This window comes from Solanum lycopersicum, chromosome 9 (genome assembly GCF_036512215.1).
Source record: "Solanum lycopersicum chromosome 9, SLM_r2.1".
Lineage (NCBI taxonomy): Eukaryota > Viridiplantae > Streptophyta > Magnoliopsida > Solanales > Solanaceae > Solanum > Solanum lycopersicum.
Window position 1 is genome coordinate 18,157,326 of NC_090808.1, and position 16,010 is coordinate 18,173,335.

The window sequence follows — 16,010 nt, forward strand, 5'->3', positions numbered from 1 at the left end:
ACTCTTCTATATAGTAGTAGATATATGTATCCCTCCTTTTTTATTTATATGAATTTATTGTTTTATTTTATTTCGAAAAGAAAATTAACTTCTGAATTATTTTTTTATATAGCATATTTAAAATCAGAAAATTAAAAATATTTCAATACACAAAATTTAAATATGCATATAAATTCTAATTTTAATTTTGATTGATTCCACTTAATAATATACTTGATATATAATTATTAAGAGCTAAGCGTAATCATTATTTATTTACTTTCATATAATAAACAGATATTACAATAACTCATAAAAAATGAAGAAAATACAAAAGTGAAGTAATACTAATAATAATAACTAAATATGTTTCTAGAACAATTTAATTTTGTTGTTATCTTTCGTGGTATATTTTTGCTTGCATGAAATTACATATTTACCTTTGATCATCAATCACTTCGTATATATAAAGATGTTTCTAGAACTATTTATTCTTGTTAGATTTTTGTTAGAATAAAATTACATTTTAGTCGTCTTTAATACAAATATATCATCCTATTCATTTTTATTTGTAAATTTACTTTTCAACATCTTTTTCTTTAATTTCAATCAAATATATATTATTAATTTGATCACACTTATTTATTTTCAAGTATATTATTAGAGCCAAAATAAAGATGAAAATAATTAATTCATGATAAATTTTTATATAAAAGTAGGCATTTTTACAAGCACGATGAATAAAAAAATATTAAAAATTAAATTAAAGTAATAGTAAAATAGAGTAATAATAAAATAGATATCATAATAACTCATAAAAGAAAAGAAAGTGAAGTAATAATAAAATAAGTTAATGGTAATAATAATAACTTAAGATGCTTCTAAAATTATTTAATTTTTTTATTATCATTCTTGATATTTTTTTAGCGTGAAATTACATTTTGCCCTTGATCATTATTCACTTAATATATAAAAAGATGTTTCTGTTATAAAATCAAGCTCATGGCAATATAAATATAAAGAGATGAAGACAAGAGGAGTAAGATGGAAGATAAGACTTTCTTCTTATTCAAGTGTATGCAAATCTCATATGTATATATTACAATAGTGAATGAACAATCCTATTTATAGAGTGAGAAATCACTCCAAAGGTTACCATATTAAGTATCATAATAAATAGATACATTCTTATCCAAAAAGGTTCATGTCACCTAGTGAATATGAATGGTTGTTCATGTACCAACCTTATGGACTATCCACTTAATTCAATGTATTTATAACACTCCCCCTTGGATGTCCATAGATAATGTGTCTCGTTAAAACCTTACTAGGAAAAACCCTGTGGGAAAAAATTCTAGTGAAGGAAAAAGAGTACACATATCTTTTGATACGCACCATTTGTTGCCTCATTAAAAACCTTGCCAGGAAAATCCAGTGGGAAAAAACCTCGATCAAGGGAAAAAGAGTGCAACGCGTATTGTACTCCCCCTGATTAAAACATCACTTGATTTCTTGTGATGATGTCTCCAATCTTTGTACATTGTGGTTGGTATATTCTTTTTTTTAAAGAAAAATCACACATTTCTTGAATACGGTGTGTCATTTATCTCAACCAGACGCGCTTTTGACTTGCTTCATAAAGGACTTTTATTTCTGCAGAGCAACATTTGCTTCATTGATCCCCAGGATATTATTGTGCCTCCACATGCAAACACATAGCGTGATTGAGATAGAACTTTATGCGGATCAGATAAATATTCTGCATCTGCGTAACCAATCAAATTTGTTTTGGATTCCTCGGAATAGAATAAGCCCATAACTATGGTCCTTTGAGGATATTCAATCATGTGTTCAACACCATTTCAATGTCCTTTATCGGGGAGAAACTGAATCTTGCCAGTAAATTTACTGCAAAACAAATATCTAGTCAAATATTGTTAGTAAGATGCACTAGTGCCCTGATTGCACCAAGATAGAGTTTCATCACCAAGAAACTCTTATCCTTCTTTTGAGATCAAACTGAATCATCATTTATGTCAAGTGATCTCATAATCATTGGGGTACTCAATGAATGCGATATATCCACATAAAATTGCATCAAAAATTTTCAGTGTATGTGCACTGTTGTCTGTTAGACAAATATTTTATTTGTCAAATTAACAATCTGTAGGTCAAGACAAAATTTTGTCTTACCAAGACCTTTTCATAAAAATACAAGGACAATTAGGGTCATTCTTTTGTACCTTTTTCTTCCTTGACTATTTCAATCCATATAAGGATTCTTGAAGCTTTATTGGATAAGTTTCTTTCAAACATTTATATGCTTCAGACACCTGGATTGTTTCAAGGATTTTCATATAACCTTCATTACAATTTTTCATTACATGCACTCAAATTTTTCATATGTTGCCAGATCAAAACAAACCTCATTGCATCCACCAAAGGAGAAAACATCTCCAATAATGTCAGGATTTTTGCGATAAACCTTTATGCCCCAAGGCACAAACCGTATTTGATATCTTACGGTTATACTATCGCATAATAATTTATTTGTACCCCACTGACATTATACCTTGATTTATGGACTACCAGTCCAAAATGTCACTTTTCTAAGTGAAACAAAATATACTTGAATTGTGCATTTTACTTGGCCAACCATTTATCTGTCCACACTATATGACAGATTTGAATTCAAGATCCTCGTCACAATTTATATCATTGAGCGCTACCTCATATCAAAGATACCGTTGACGGTTATTTGATATCGATTCCAACAAGACATAACTTATCGAGATCTCTTCATTTTTTATTATTTCAGGTACCTGAACCTTTTTCAAGATTTTATGAAGTGTTATGTCAATGTGCTCTTTTATAGCACTTGCCTCATTATCATGACCATATTGATCATTTGCTCCTTCCTTCTTTAAGGAATTTTATATTTGGAATCAATTGGTCTATTACGCTTTCGGCGTATCATAGACTCTATCCTTCAAGGACTTCACATTGAAGCATTCACAGCTGAATTATATCATAGGGTCAGTGCATTCCTCTGGCAACTGATTTGCAACATTATGCAACTGAATTATCCCTTGAACTTTAAGTTCACATATTTATTTAAATTGCCTTCACATTTTGAAGGACTATTTGAAGAACTTATAGTGTTCTTCCTTTTATCATTACCACAATGATGACTATTATAATTATGTCCCTCCACGCCCTTATTCATATCATTAATCATTTGTCATCTTTCAGACTAACATTCACTGCTACCACATTCATATGATTGAATGGAGCAAGTTAACAGGCGGATTTCAGATTTATTACATGTTGCTACCACATTCTTTTCAAGGAATGAAGCAAATTCAATAGAACGAATTTCAAGACTTTTCATCAAAGCCTAGTCATCATTATATCATCATTATGGTGCATTGACTCAAACTCAATGTCTTATCCATATAAGGCGTTTTACGCCATAATTCTATGGGACTTGAACCCAATCACGGTGCATCAAATCTCAAATTGATGTCTTACCCTTTTGGTGCGATAGAACTTGAATCTATCGTCTTATCCTCAAATATTTTTCATTATGGTGCATCCGGACTTTAACCTGATGTCTTACCCTTTTGGTGCGATGAAACTTGAATTCATCGTCTTACCCTTAACCAACGGTATAATAAATCGAAGTACAACATGACTCATCCTTTGAGTCTTTCAAAACAATCAAAATAACATTCAAATTCATGCTATTAAAATTTTATACCTTCTTCTATTTAAGAAATTTTGTATAGCATGTCATATTCAACCAATAGTAGTATATGTCTTTGGTTCCTGATAATTGTTAGTGACTGAATACTATTTTATTCAAAATCATAAAAATATTCTAGAAAATACATACCTGATTTTATGCATATAATACTTTAATCTTCATAACGAGATCAACCAAAACATGAGTTAAAGAAAAAGTAAAACTCAATCTTAATTGGCTAGAGACTCGTGCTGATAACGTGTTATAAAATCAAGCTCATAAGAATATAATCATAAAGAGAAGAAGACAAGAGAGATAGATAGAAGAAGGGAAATTTTCTTCTTATTCAAGTGTATGCAAATCTCATATGTATATATTACAATAGTGAATGAACAATCCTATTTATAGAGTGAGAAATCACTCAAAAGGTTACCATATTAAGTATCATAATAAATAGATACATTCTTATCCAAAAAGGTTCATGTCACCTAGTGAATATGAATGGTTGTTCATGTACCAACCTTATGGACTATCCACTTAATTCAATGTATTTATAACAGTTTCTAGAATTATTAATTATCTTTCTTAATAAATTTTTGTTAGCTTGAAATTAATTTTCACCCTTGGTCGCTTACTACAATTGCTTATTTCCTCTTATCGACAAGCAAGGAGTTTTCTCACCAAATATCAGCTGCACCGATGAAACAAGGGAGTTCTTTCGCAGAGACAAGGGAAAACAATCATTCCATCAGGTATGATACCACACAAGAAAGACAAGTTGCGGCGGATCGTGGTCCTCCCACTTTACTCTTCTACTCTTCTATATAATAGAAATTAGTATATATAAAGTAATATATAACTATTCAACAAAGAAAATTGTCATAATCTTAAATATTGTTTATAAAGAAAAGAAAAGAAAGAAAAAGTTCATTTTTGAGTTACATTTGTGAAGAAGAAGAAGAGTTTTGAATTTAGGTAGATTAAAGGGAAGAGAAATGAGTGGCGGAGAAGGAGAAGCAGAAGGGTCAACATTGGAATTTACCCCTACTTGGGTGGTGGCCACCGTCTGCACCGTCATCGCTGCCATTTCTCTTGCCGTTGAGCGTCTCGTCCATTATACTGGAAAGGTATGTATATAAATTATTCTTTTTTTAATTCAATTTCATATTCAACTCACATACTATCTCTTCACAGTATCTGAAGAAGAAGAATCAGAAGCCTTTATATGAAGCGCTACAGAAAGTTAAAGAAGGTCCATACCAAGATCTGTAAATTTTTAATTCTAGTTATAATTAATTTGTAATGTTGAATATGCAGAGTTGATGCTTTTGGGGTTTATATCCCTTTTACTGACGGTTCTTCAAAGTAGCATAATCAAGATTTGTGTGCCTAACCATGTGGTCTTGCACTTGCTACCTTGTTCATTATCTCATGAGTCACAACATCTTCGCCGTCTGTTAGCTGAAGAAGAAGCAGTTGTTGGCGATTGCATTGCTAAAGTAATCAATTTGTTTTACTTGAATTATTTTCTTAAGTATCCTGACTCTTGAGTTGAATTCCAGTATCTCATTCTCGTCATTTTTCGTTAGTTAGATTACTCTACTTCACTACATACTGACTTCTAATATCATTATTCCTTTTTTTTTTGTTTCAGCATAAGGTACCATTACTCTCTCTTGAAGCCTTGCATCACCTTCACATTTTCATCTTTGTCCTTGCAATTGTTCACGTGACTTTCTCTCTTCTGACTATTGTATTTGGAGGAGCCAAGGTCTCTACTTTATTAACTTGTTCCTCGTTTCTTCTCTTCAACTTTGTTTGTTGTTTGAATTGAGTGTTTGTAATTTACTGATGGTTCAGATACGTCAACGGAAGCACTGTGAGGACAGTATTGCAAAAGCTAATTATGAGACTGCACAAGGTATGTATGATTGATTACCTGTGAGGTCTTTTATCAAACTCTTTGATCCATATCGCCAAAAAAACAGATATAATTTGATTTATTTTCTCTATAAGGAGCTTAATTTTACATGATAATTGGAGCCGCTTAACACTGTTCTAAATGACGATTAGCAAAGAAGAAATAAAGTAAATGACCTAATGAAAAGCTTATGTGGAAAACTTTAATTTTACATAACAATTGGGAACCGCTTTACACGGTTCGAAATGATAATAATCAAAGATGAAAGAAATTAAATGGCCGATATAAAAGTTTATGTCGTCCCTGTAGTTAATGTGCTCCCTATAAAACTAGTTACTATCTTAACCAAGTCTTTAAGGTAGTGAACTGTTCTCATACTGCAACCAATGAGAGGAAAGATAAGTAAGAAGCAATATGGAGTTACTCCCCTCATGCATTATATCTAGATCAAGCTGATCTTAAAACTAAAATAGTTTGATGCTTTCTTTTGCAGTTTTAAAACCACGGGTTACACATGTCCAGCAACACGATTTCATCAGGGATCGATTTGTGGGTATGGGCAAATGCTCAGCCATTTTTGGTTGGTTGGTAAGCAGTTTCTTTCCTCAATAAGCAATCATTCTTTCCCCATCATATATTTCTCCTATGTATGGTAAAACTTACCTTGGGAACTGCTCTTACAACACATTTATGTGGAAAGAAAAGAAAGATCATTAAATTTAAGCTATTAAAGATGGGGAAGGTGCATACGCTTTCAAATGACAGGGGAATATGTGATGGACATATATGATCACTTTCTTTTATCCGTTTATGTTGTGAGAAAGGCAAATGTTGGATCCTGTCTCCAGTAACTCCATCATATATCTAGTTTAGCTAATATATGGTTCACTACTTAAGTGCGTTGAAAGAATTTATATTATTAGCAAGTTTTATTTACTGTTGTGTTAGGGCCCTGTTACCTGAGAATTCTATACAAGCAAGTACTAGTTCTTATTCTCAACAAATATGATAAGTTGGCACTAACAAAAATTTGAAAAACATGCTGAACAAACATCAATTTATTTATGAGTAAGACAGAAAATGTAGAAATGGGGAATTTATAGTAGAGTAATCACGTGGTTTTATAGTGCCTTTACATTAACATAAGCATCTCATACTTTTATTTGGTTTCCACAAAACTTGCAGCACTCTTTCTTTAAGCAATTTTATGGTTCTGTCAGCAAGTTAGATTATGCTACTCTGTGTTTGGGGTTCATTATGGTAACTTCACTACGTTACTTGTCTGAGATAATTGTTTAGTGTTTTCCCATCTTTAGGTGTTTAATTGCTCATTTAGTATTAAGTTTCTTCTCTTTGGCAGACACATTGCAAACAAAACCCAAAATTTAATTTTCACAAGTACATGATTCGTGCTCTGGAAGATGATTTTAAGACTGTCGTTGGTATCAGGTTAGTGTCCATTCTCCTTACCTCCTCTGCCACATCGGAGATTTCTCTATGAGAAATATGAATCGGAGTTTGAAGAAGGTGAGGGATAAGGAGCCCATCCCACCGGGAAGAATTTGCGGTGTTTTTCTTACTTGTTGCCATTTTCCTGTGTTTTTTTTTGCAGTTAGTATCTCTGGGTATTTGTTGTCCTCTTCTTGTTTCTGAATGTTAATGGTATGCCAACTCAAACTTGGAATAGTCATTTTTACCTTGCAGCTGCTTTGAAATGTTTCAATGGTATACTTATGCAGAACAAATGAAAAAGGGTTGTCTTGGCAAGTAATAATTGGCTACCAGCAATCTTAGTGTTGTACATGCTATAGTTGTAATTTGATAACATCTCCTTATGCATCCCCAAGTTATGATTCAATAAAGCCACGTGTTAGAATTCTGTTGGTTTTGTGTTACTATTTTCATTTTTCAGCACTCTTTTAGATGATTTATTCAGACACTGCTTTTAACAGTGTTTCCTGCATAACTTTCACTTGGCTTTGATATTTTACAAGTTTCATTGATTTTTCAGTTTGGTCATTTGGTAGTGGTTTATATATGAAAGCTGATTAATTCATTTTATACTCTCCAGGTTGGCATACATACTTCTGGATTGCGTTCATTCCTTTTGATGTGAGTTGTATCTTTACTAAGCCTTCTGCTAGATCTAATTCAAATTTTAAGAATAGCCATTCAAACAAAACAATCACTCCCTCTGTCCCAGTTTATGTGACACACTTTTTCTGTTTAGTTTGTCGCCAAAAAAATGACACGTTTCTTTATTTGTCAAATGTTTAGTGGCAGAATCAATATTTTAACTATGTTGGATCCCACTTATTTAGTAAAAAAGAAAGTCCACAAAAGTGTACCATTCTATTTAAAAGTCATTTAATTTAAGGGTAGCCTGGAGCATTTCTAGATTCCTATCAACCTTCTCATGAGTTAAGATGCATGTTGAATGTGGGTGTTTCCTTTCTCACACATTCAATTACTTTTCTTTCTTAATTACTCTTAATATTTTTTTTAAACACGAGGCTCCTTTAGCAACAACCTCATCTTCTTCCACTTAAACTTCTTTTTTTTTGGTTTATATCAGCTTCTGATTGCGGTTGGCACGAAGTTGGAGCATGTAATTATACAGTTAGCTCATGAGGTAGCAGAGAAACATGTCGCGATAGAAGGTGAATTGGTGGTCCAACCTTCTGATGATCACTTCTGGTTCAAGCGCCCTCAAATTGTCCTTGTCTTGATACACTTTATCCTCTTCCAAAATGCTTTTGAGATAGCATTCTTTTTTCAGGATATTGGTAAGCTAAAGTTATTATACTATACTATGATTTTCACTAAGCTTACTTATCTACTCCTAATTTAGGTAGTTTTGTCGTTGTGTCAATAGGTGCAATATGGGTTTGATTCTTGCATAATGGGACAAGTTGGTTTCATTGTTCCACGACTTGTTATAGGGTAAAGTCCAGTGGCCAGTTTGGTATGCGCAAATGTAGGAGAAAACGTGTGTTTGATGATGATGTGATTGTGTTTTTCCAGGGTAATAATTCAAGTGTTATGAAGCTATAGCACGTTGCCACTTTATGCTCTTGTTACACAGGTTAGTATTTTAAACAGACATGGTTTGTTGAGTAGGTTGATATGAAGATTCAAATTAAATCTGAATTACAGATGGGTACCCATTTCAAGAAGTCAATATTTGATGAGCCCATTCAAGTTGGTCTTCTTGGTTGGGCTTTGAAAGCGAAAATGAAGAGGGGACTCAAGGCTGCTACAGATGCTGGAACTTCAACTGAGGGTTCTACAGTAAGATTACAGATGTCAGCAATCAACCAGAAGGAAACAACCCATCTTAATTGGGAACACAATTATAATCAACTATAGTCGTCGTAATTAAAACCTTATATTAAATTTATAAAATATTTTTTTCAACTCTTCTGAGGAACCATATTCGAAGAGGGATATTCAATGTAAGACCTACAAACTTCTCTTCATATTTTAATGGATGGAAATTTTAGCAAACATCTGCTATGCATTTACTATACATTAATTTTGTAACTTCTTTGCTATTCAAAATAATGATATTTTACTTTTTCTTGTATCTCCCGTGGTTAGACCCAAAATATGCTTGAAGAGAAATAATACATGTTTGTCATAATCACTCGCAATTGATTATATAGTAATAGGATCGCAGAATTTTTGTAGAAATTGTACTGTTCTATTAATTAAATGTACAAGCCTTTTGATTATCTTCCCCTATTTGCATAGATGATATTTATTAGTATAATATTTTCAACTTATAGCAACAGAATAAAATTTTCAAAGTTGTAACAATAAAAAGTTTCAGGTTATAACATTTTATTTAAAAAATAGATTTTTATAATAATACTTAAAAAAGTTTTTTTTAATACCATAAGAAACAGATAACATTAAGGATATTTAATAATGCCATAAATTTAAGGGATTCAAAGCAATATTGGAATATTTGATTTCCTTTTTTTACTCAATCAATTATAATTATGGCAGAATAGTCTGGTAGACTCTCGTACTTGTATCGGATTGTATTATGGACTCTTTTACTTAGATTTTTTGTCATCTGGACCCCTAAGCTTTACCAAAATGAGATTTTTAAATCCCTCTGACTATGTCTGTATCTCACTCTCGCTTACATAAATGACATATTATATCCATGTCATATATATTAATGTCAAGTCATAATTTTCTTCATAATAATTTTTTAATTATTAGTAAAAATATTAAATAAAAAACAAATTTAAAAAAATCTATTCAAATAAAATTAAATTATTATTGTTGTACACCTTTCCTCCACCTTCCCTAACCCACCATCACTGTTAAAACTCCACCATCTCCATATCCCCATTTTTTTCTTCTTCAATTTTTTCACAATCCAGCAATCTGATGAATTCATGAAACTACTTCACTCCACGCTAGTGTCATTTTAATTTTTTATTGACATTTCTAATCCTCCCTATTTTCACTATTTCACCACCAAGCCGGCGTCATAAAATCCATTAGAATCCAATTATAAATTCTAATATAACATTTCCGATTTTCCGTCATGGATAGAAATTCAAACGTGTCGGAACAAGGTAGAGGATCTCGTCGATGCCAGAGAAATCGATGGAGCCATTGCGTCGTCTCCATTTTTGACGGAGGCGTCCATTTTTGCCAGCGTCATCGCCATTTTTACCGACGAGATCAAGTAATAACAACCAAAGTCATCTAACAACCACAATAACAACAAGCATGCCACCTAACAACCGGGTCTAACCAAACTTTTCATAATCCAATGCTAACTACTATTTCACACCCCAAATTGCTTAGAAATACAAGAATGATTTTGACACCAAAAGAGGTCAAGTTACTCATTAGAGATATCAACAATTCCACTAATTTCTGATTTTTCTTTCCTTATTATGTTCAAAAAAAATTCTCAATTTTATTTTTTATTTAGGATAACAAAAAAAAAAAACAAACAAGAAAGAAGTTGAAAAGGAGCAAGGAAAGACAGAAAGATAAAAATTCAGGTATGGGAGGGGAAAAAGAGGGAAAGTGATGATTGAAGAGGAAAAAATAGGGATGGGTGGGGGGAAGAAGAAAGATGTGAAGGAAAAATGAAGATAAATAACAATAGGGTGTAGATAAGAAAGAAAAATAAGTTGGGGTTGGGGTGGCTGGAAAAAGGATAGTGTGGGGAAGAAGATGGAGGTAGTGTGGGGAAGAAGATGGAGTTTTTTTCCTTTTATTTTTTTAAAAAAAATAATTTTAATAAATTAAAAGTAAAAGTTGAAATTTCAAATATCATATTCATTTGCCTTTGCAGGTGTGTGACTACACTCTCTTGCCAACTCATCTATATTAATGCCACGTAAGGATGATCAATGGTGAGAGGGGTTTAATATATTGTGTTATGTGGATTATAAGGATCTGAATGACAAAAACTAAGTAAAAGAGTCCATATACAATCCGATACAAGTACGAGAATTCACCAGACTATTCTGCCTATAATTAAACCAAAAGTCATATTTCATTTTTTTCCAAATGTTTACTCTCCCTCTAACTTTTTTCTATGAATTTGTTTTCCTTTTTTACTCAATCAGTTAAAATTAATTCATTAATGAGATTTTTTAATTCAAATATTTCTCAGTTTCCTGATTTTTTTCTACTATTATCGTCATTCACGACTAATTTCAAAATATTCTTGGTTCAAAATTTTTTAATTTGTGGTAATGAACAATTTTTTATTGATATTAATAAAATATGGTGGTCGATGGGATTTTTCTGGTTAGTATTCATTGCAATTTATTGTTTGTATTTTTGTTCCAACTTTAAAAAAAAAATTAAGAACAATGAAAATGTTGTATTTTGGTTGTGTATAATAGATTTAAATTGTCATTTTTGTATGAACCTACATTTATTTCATATTACAAAATAATTTCTATGAAAATTGTATAAATGATGTTATGAGTTTTTTTGGCATATTGATTTTTGTAATTTGTACATTGTAAAAACCATGCATGTGGCCATTTTGTATTTATATTTAAAGTTGATTGTATTGTTTCGTGAAAGTGTTTGAAATAGTGATGATGTTATCGTTATAAATATATGTAATGTGTAGAAAAAATAAGGGAAAATTACATTGGATGACAAACTATACTAAATAATTAATTAATAAGGGCATAATTTAATTTATTTACTCTCAACAATAATAATTTCATTTTTTTGTCATAATTAATGGGACTTATTAATGATTTTATATATAATTTTATATAAAACCAATTTTATCTCTTCTATCCCTGTTACATCTCTTTCTCCTAAAATCACTCCACTACTCTATTTTGAAGTTCAAATTTTATAAGATTTCACGGACTTCCTTTTGTCTTGCTCTCAATTTTCGCAAGTAACCCATGAATCTATTTTTATTTTTTTCCTTCATCAACAATTGTATATGTATTATGCTTCTTAGTTTTTCATATTCTTTTTTTAAAAAATCTTTCTTTCTCATCATATTTAAAGTTGTTCAAAATCAGAATGAAAAATTCATCTCATTATGTAAGAATTACTTGTTTGATTGTTATGTATATAGTTGTTTGTAAGAATTACTTGTTTGATTGTTATGTATATAGTTGTTTGTACAATGAATTATTATATACAAAACTGATCAAGGTATTTTGTACTGTTATATTCATATTTTAAGTTTTTTCATATATTCAACTAGTTATATATGTATATAAGAAATTACTTTTAAAAATGATACAATTACATGTATAATAATTTGTTTTATATCATAATTTTATGACGTTATTATATACAAAACTTCTTGAGGGATTTGTTTATATACAAGTATTATATTCATACTTTTATTTATACATATACAATTACTTATATATCTATATAATAGTTAATTTAATACAAATCAAACAATTTATATTCATTTTATTCACATTCGTATATAAATTTGTTTTTACATATACAATTTTTTGTAAATTTATATATTCATTTTTATTTAAATTCATATAAAAACTTTGTTTATACATATACAGTTTTTTTATATTCAACTATTTATATATGTATATAAGTAATTACTTTAAAATATCTGGTACAATTAATTGAATAATAATTTATTTTAAATCACAATTTTTTTGTATTTTACATTATTATATATAAAACTATTTGAGGGATTTTTGTGTATATGTATATAATAATTACTTTACAATTTGGTGCAAATTAAATAATTTATATTCAATTTATTTACATCCGTATATAAACTTTATATACATTAAAAAGTTTAGTTTCCCAGAAACAAGTTTGTATGGATTTTCAGTCGCAATAGAATTCTTTTTTGAGAAAATATTTGAATTTGAATGTATAGCTTAAATTATGGGATTATGTAAATGTTTGTTACCATATTTAGGGCTATTGTTACTATTTAATGAAAAGTAAAATATAGTACAAATTTAATAAAAAATGTTTTGTACAAAATAAAAAGCTACATAACAAACTATACTCTACCCATAAAATGTAATTATGTAAATTATACTCATATAATGTTATTTCATAAATTTAGTTTGCTAAATATGAAATTTTTCCAAAAAAAGTATGAAATATGTTTTGTGGCATGAATTTTGGTAGACTATTTGGAATGATAATGATATGAATCAGTAATGATGAGTGTATATAAATTTGACTGATAATAATGAAGTTGTGGATGAAATTTGCATTAGGCTGTTATGAAATTTGAATATAAATAAAACATAATTATTATTCCTTTGTATTGTGTACGGCGGACTATTATTTTTCGTAAGATGTGTTTTATGGTATGAATTCTGGTAGACTTTGGAATGATATTGGTATGAATAAGTAATGACGAGTGTGTATAAATTTGTGTTAGAAGAATGAAGTTGTGGATGAAATTTGTATTATTATGGTATGAAAATTGAATATAAATACAACATATTTATATATATTCCTTTGTACACGTAAGACTAACTGTTATTAGGATAGGTGTTAGTATTAAGTCAAATTTAAGTATGAAAATGATATCTAACTGAAGTCTCACTGATTGAAAAAATATTTAATTGATACTTCAACCGAATTAGCCTACCTAAAACTAGTTAATGTTGGATCCAATTGATATACACTTGGTATCAAACTGATGTCCCACTGAAATTCTTTTTTTCAAAAAATAATTGAGATTTCAAACGAATTTGCCAACCTAAGAGTGGTTAATGTAATTTCTAATTGGTATCCATTTCGTATCCAACCAATATCCCGTTGGAAAATAGAAAAAAGAAGACGTAGTTGAGATTTCAACCAAATTCGATAACATAAAACTAGTTATTGTTATATCCAATTGGTATCTATTTGGTATCCAGCTGATATCCAATTGAAAAAGAAAAAAAAGAAAAACTAAGATGTAATTAAGATTTCAACCAAATTAATCAACCTAATACTAGTTAATATTGTATCCAATAAATATTCCTTTGGAAAACTTAAATGTAACATACCAACTACACAGTATATCAATTTCATATAAAAAATACACTAAATTTGATCATGTACAAACTTTATTGACATTTATTTCTTCTTGGGAGTGATAACACACTTTTTCATCGAATTCGCATTCTTGGTAGTCGACGTCGTTTGAGTCAAAATGTTAAAAGATGAAGCCTCAATTTCAACATTAGAATCCCCTTCTAACAGATCTAGGACCTTTCTAAGTGTATGCAAATGTTTTTTATTCTTCAACATGTTTTTTTGTCAACCTAGACTCTTGATTCTTTGTACTATTTAGAATATTTGTCCTTCTTTTGGAGTATATAAAGAAGAAGAATGAAGATGATGAGAGAGATTTATTGTTCCTTCTTTTGGATGTACAAAAAAAAAGAATGGTGATGGTGAGAGAGAAAAATCTACCATTTGAGTAAATATTGAACGTGAATTGTAAAAGAATCCATAAAAAGGTGTAATATTATGTGTGGAAGGTGAAAAATCCCTAAAAAGGTGTAATAGATAATTACAATTGATTATCTCTTATTTATTTTATTTATCTCACCTATTAGTTAAAATATAATATAATAGACCAATTATTTAGTGAAGTAAAGTTAATTGAATTATAAATAAAAAATGACTTGTTATAACTTTCAATTAAGATGTTATAAGTGGTAATATTTAGAAGTAGACCTAAAACTTGCAATATTACTCCTTAAATAAATATATGGGGTCATTAAGCAGGTGAGAATTTTATAAATAACATTTATTAGACTAATATTTTCAAGTTATAGCAGTAAAATAGAACTTTCAAGTTGTAATAATAAAAAATTTCAGGCTATAACATTTTATTTTTTTAAAAAAAGATTTTAATACAATAGTAAAAATAGTTTTTTAAAATTTCATAAAAAACAGATAACATTAAGGATAAGTAATGATGATATAAATTAAGGGAATTCAAAACAAAATAGGAATATTTGATTTCCTTTTTTTACTCAATTAGTTATAATTAAATAAAAAGTCAGATTTTATGAGTATCAACAAAACAACTTGTAATACATCAATGTGTTGGTCCTATTATGATGAACAAGATTGTTTGCCATGTTCATTGCACTTATGTTGTCATACATGAGAGGAATTGTGTCACTGAGGTTCCTTGATCTACAAAAGTTGAACACAAAAAGAAGCAACAACTACATACTCAATTTCGACAATTGACAAAGCTACCGAGTTTTGCTTTTTTCGTTCCCTATGAAATTTCTGATGACCCTACAAAATGTGTCATAAATGGGGTGCTCTTCCTATCAACAAGAAAATTTGCATAGTCATCATCAACATATCCAACTAAATCAAAGTAATCCTTATAAGGATAAAATAAGAATAGGTCCTGAGATCCCTTCAGGTATCTTAGGATTCTCTTGTTGCCTTCAGGCGTGACTCCTTTGGAGCTTCTTGGAACCTAACACACATCCCCACACTAAAAGATAATATATGTCCTACTTGCAATAAGATAGGGGAGGGATCTAATTATTCCTATATACATTGTACCATTCACACCATTGCATGTTTCATCCCTATAGAGTTTGGTATTAGTGTTCATGGGAGTATAAATTATCTTAGCCTCCTGCATACTGAATTTTTTGAGTAGTTCTTTGAAATATTTTTTTTGACAAAGTGAAGTGCCTTGAGGAGACTATTTGATATGCAAGACCAAAAAGAAAGTAAGTTCTCCCATCATACTCATCTCAAATTCACTACCCATCAACATTGCGAACTCTTTGCACATGGGATTTGAAGTAGCTCCAAATATTATGTCATCCACATAAACTTGTACTATAAAAATCCCATTTCCTCTTGACTTCAAGAACT

The 16,010-nt window shown here is 30.1% G+C and overlaps 1 pseudogene; it reads left to right on the forward strand.

The window, feature by feature from the left end:
* The first annotated feature begins 4,582 nt into the window (after window positions 1-4,582).
* LOC101247055 (MLO-like protein 1) lies at window positions 4,583-9,152 on the forward strand (annotated as a pseudogene).
* Window positions 9,153-16,010: the final 6,858 nt, after the last annotated feature.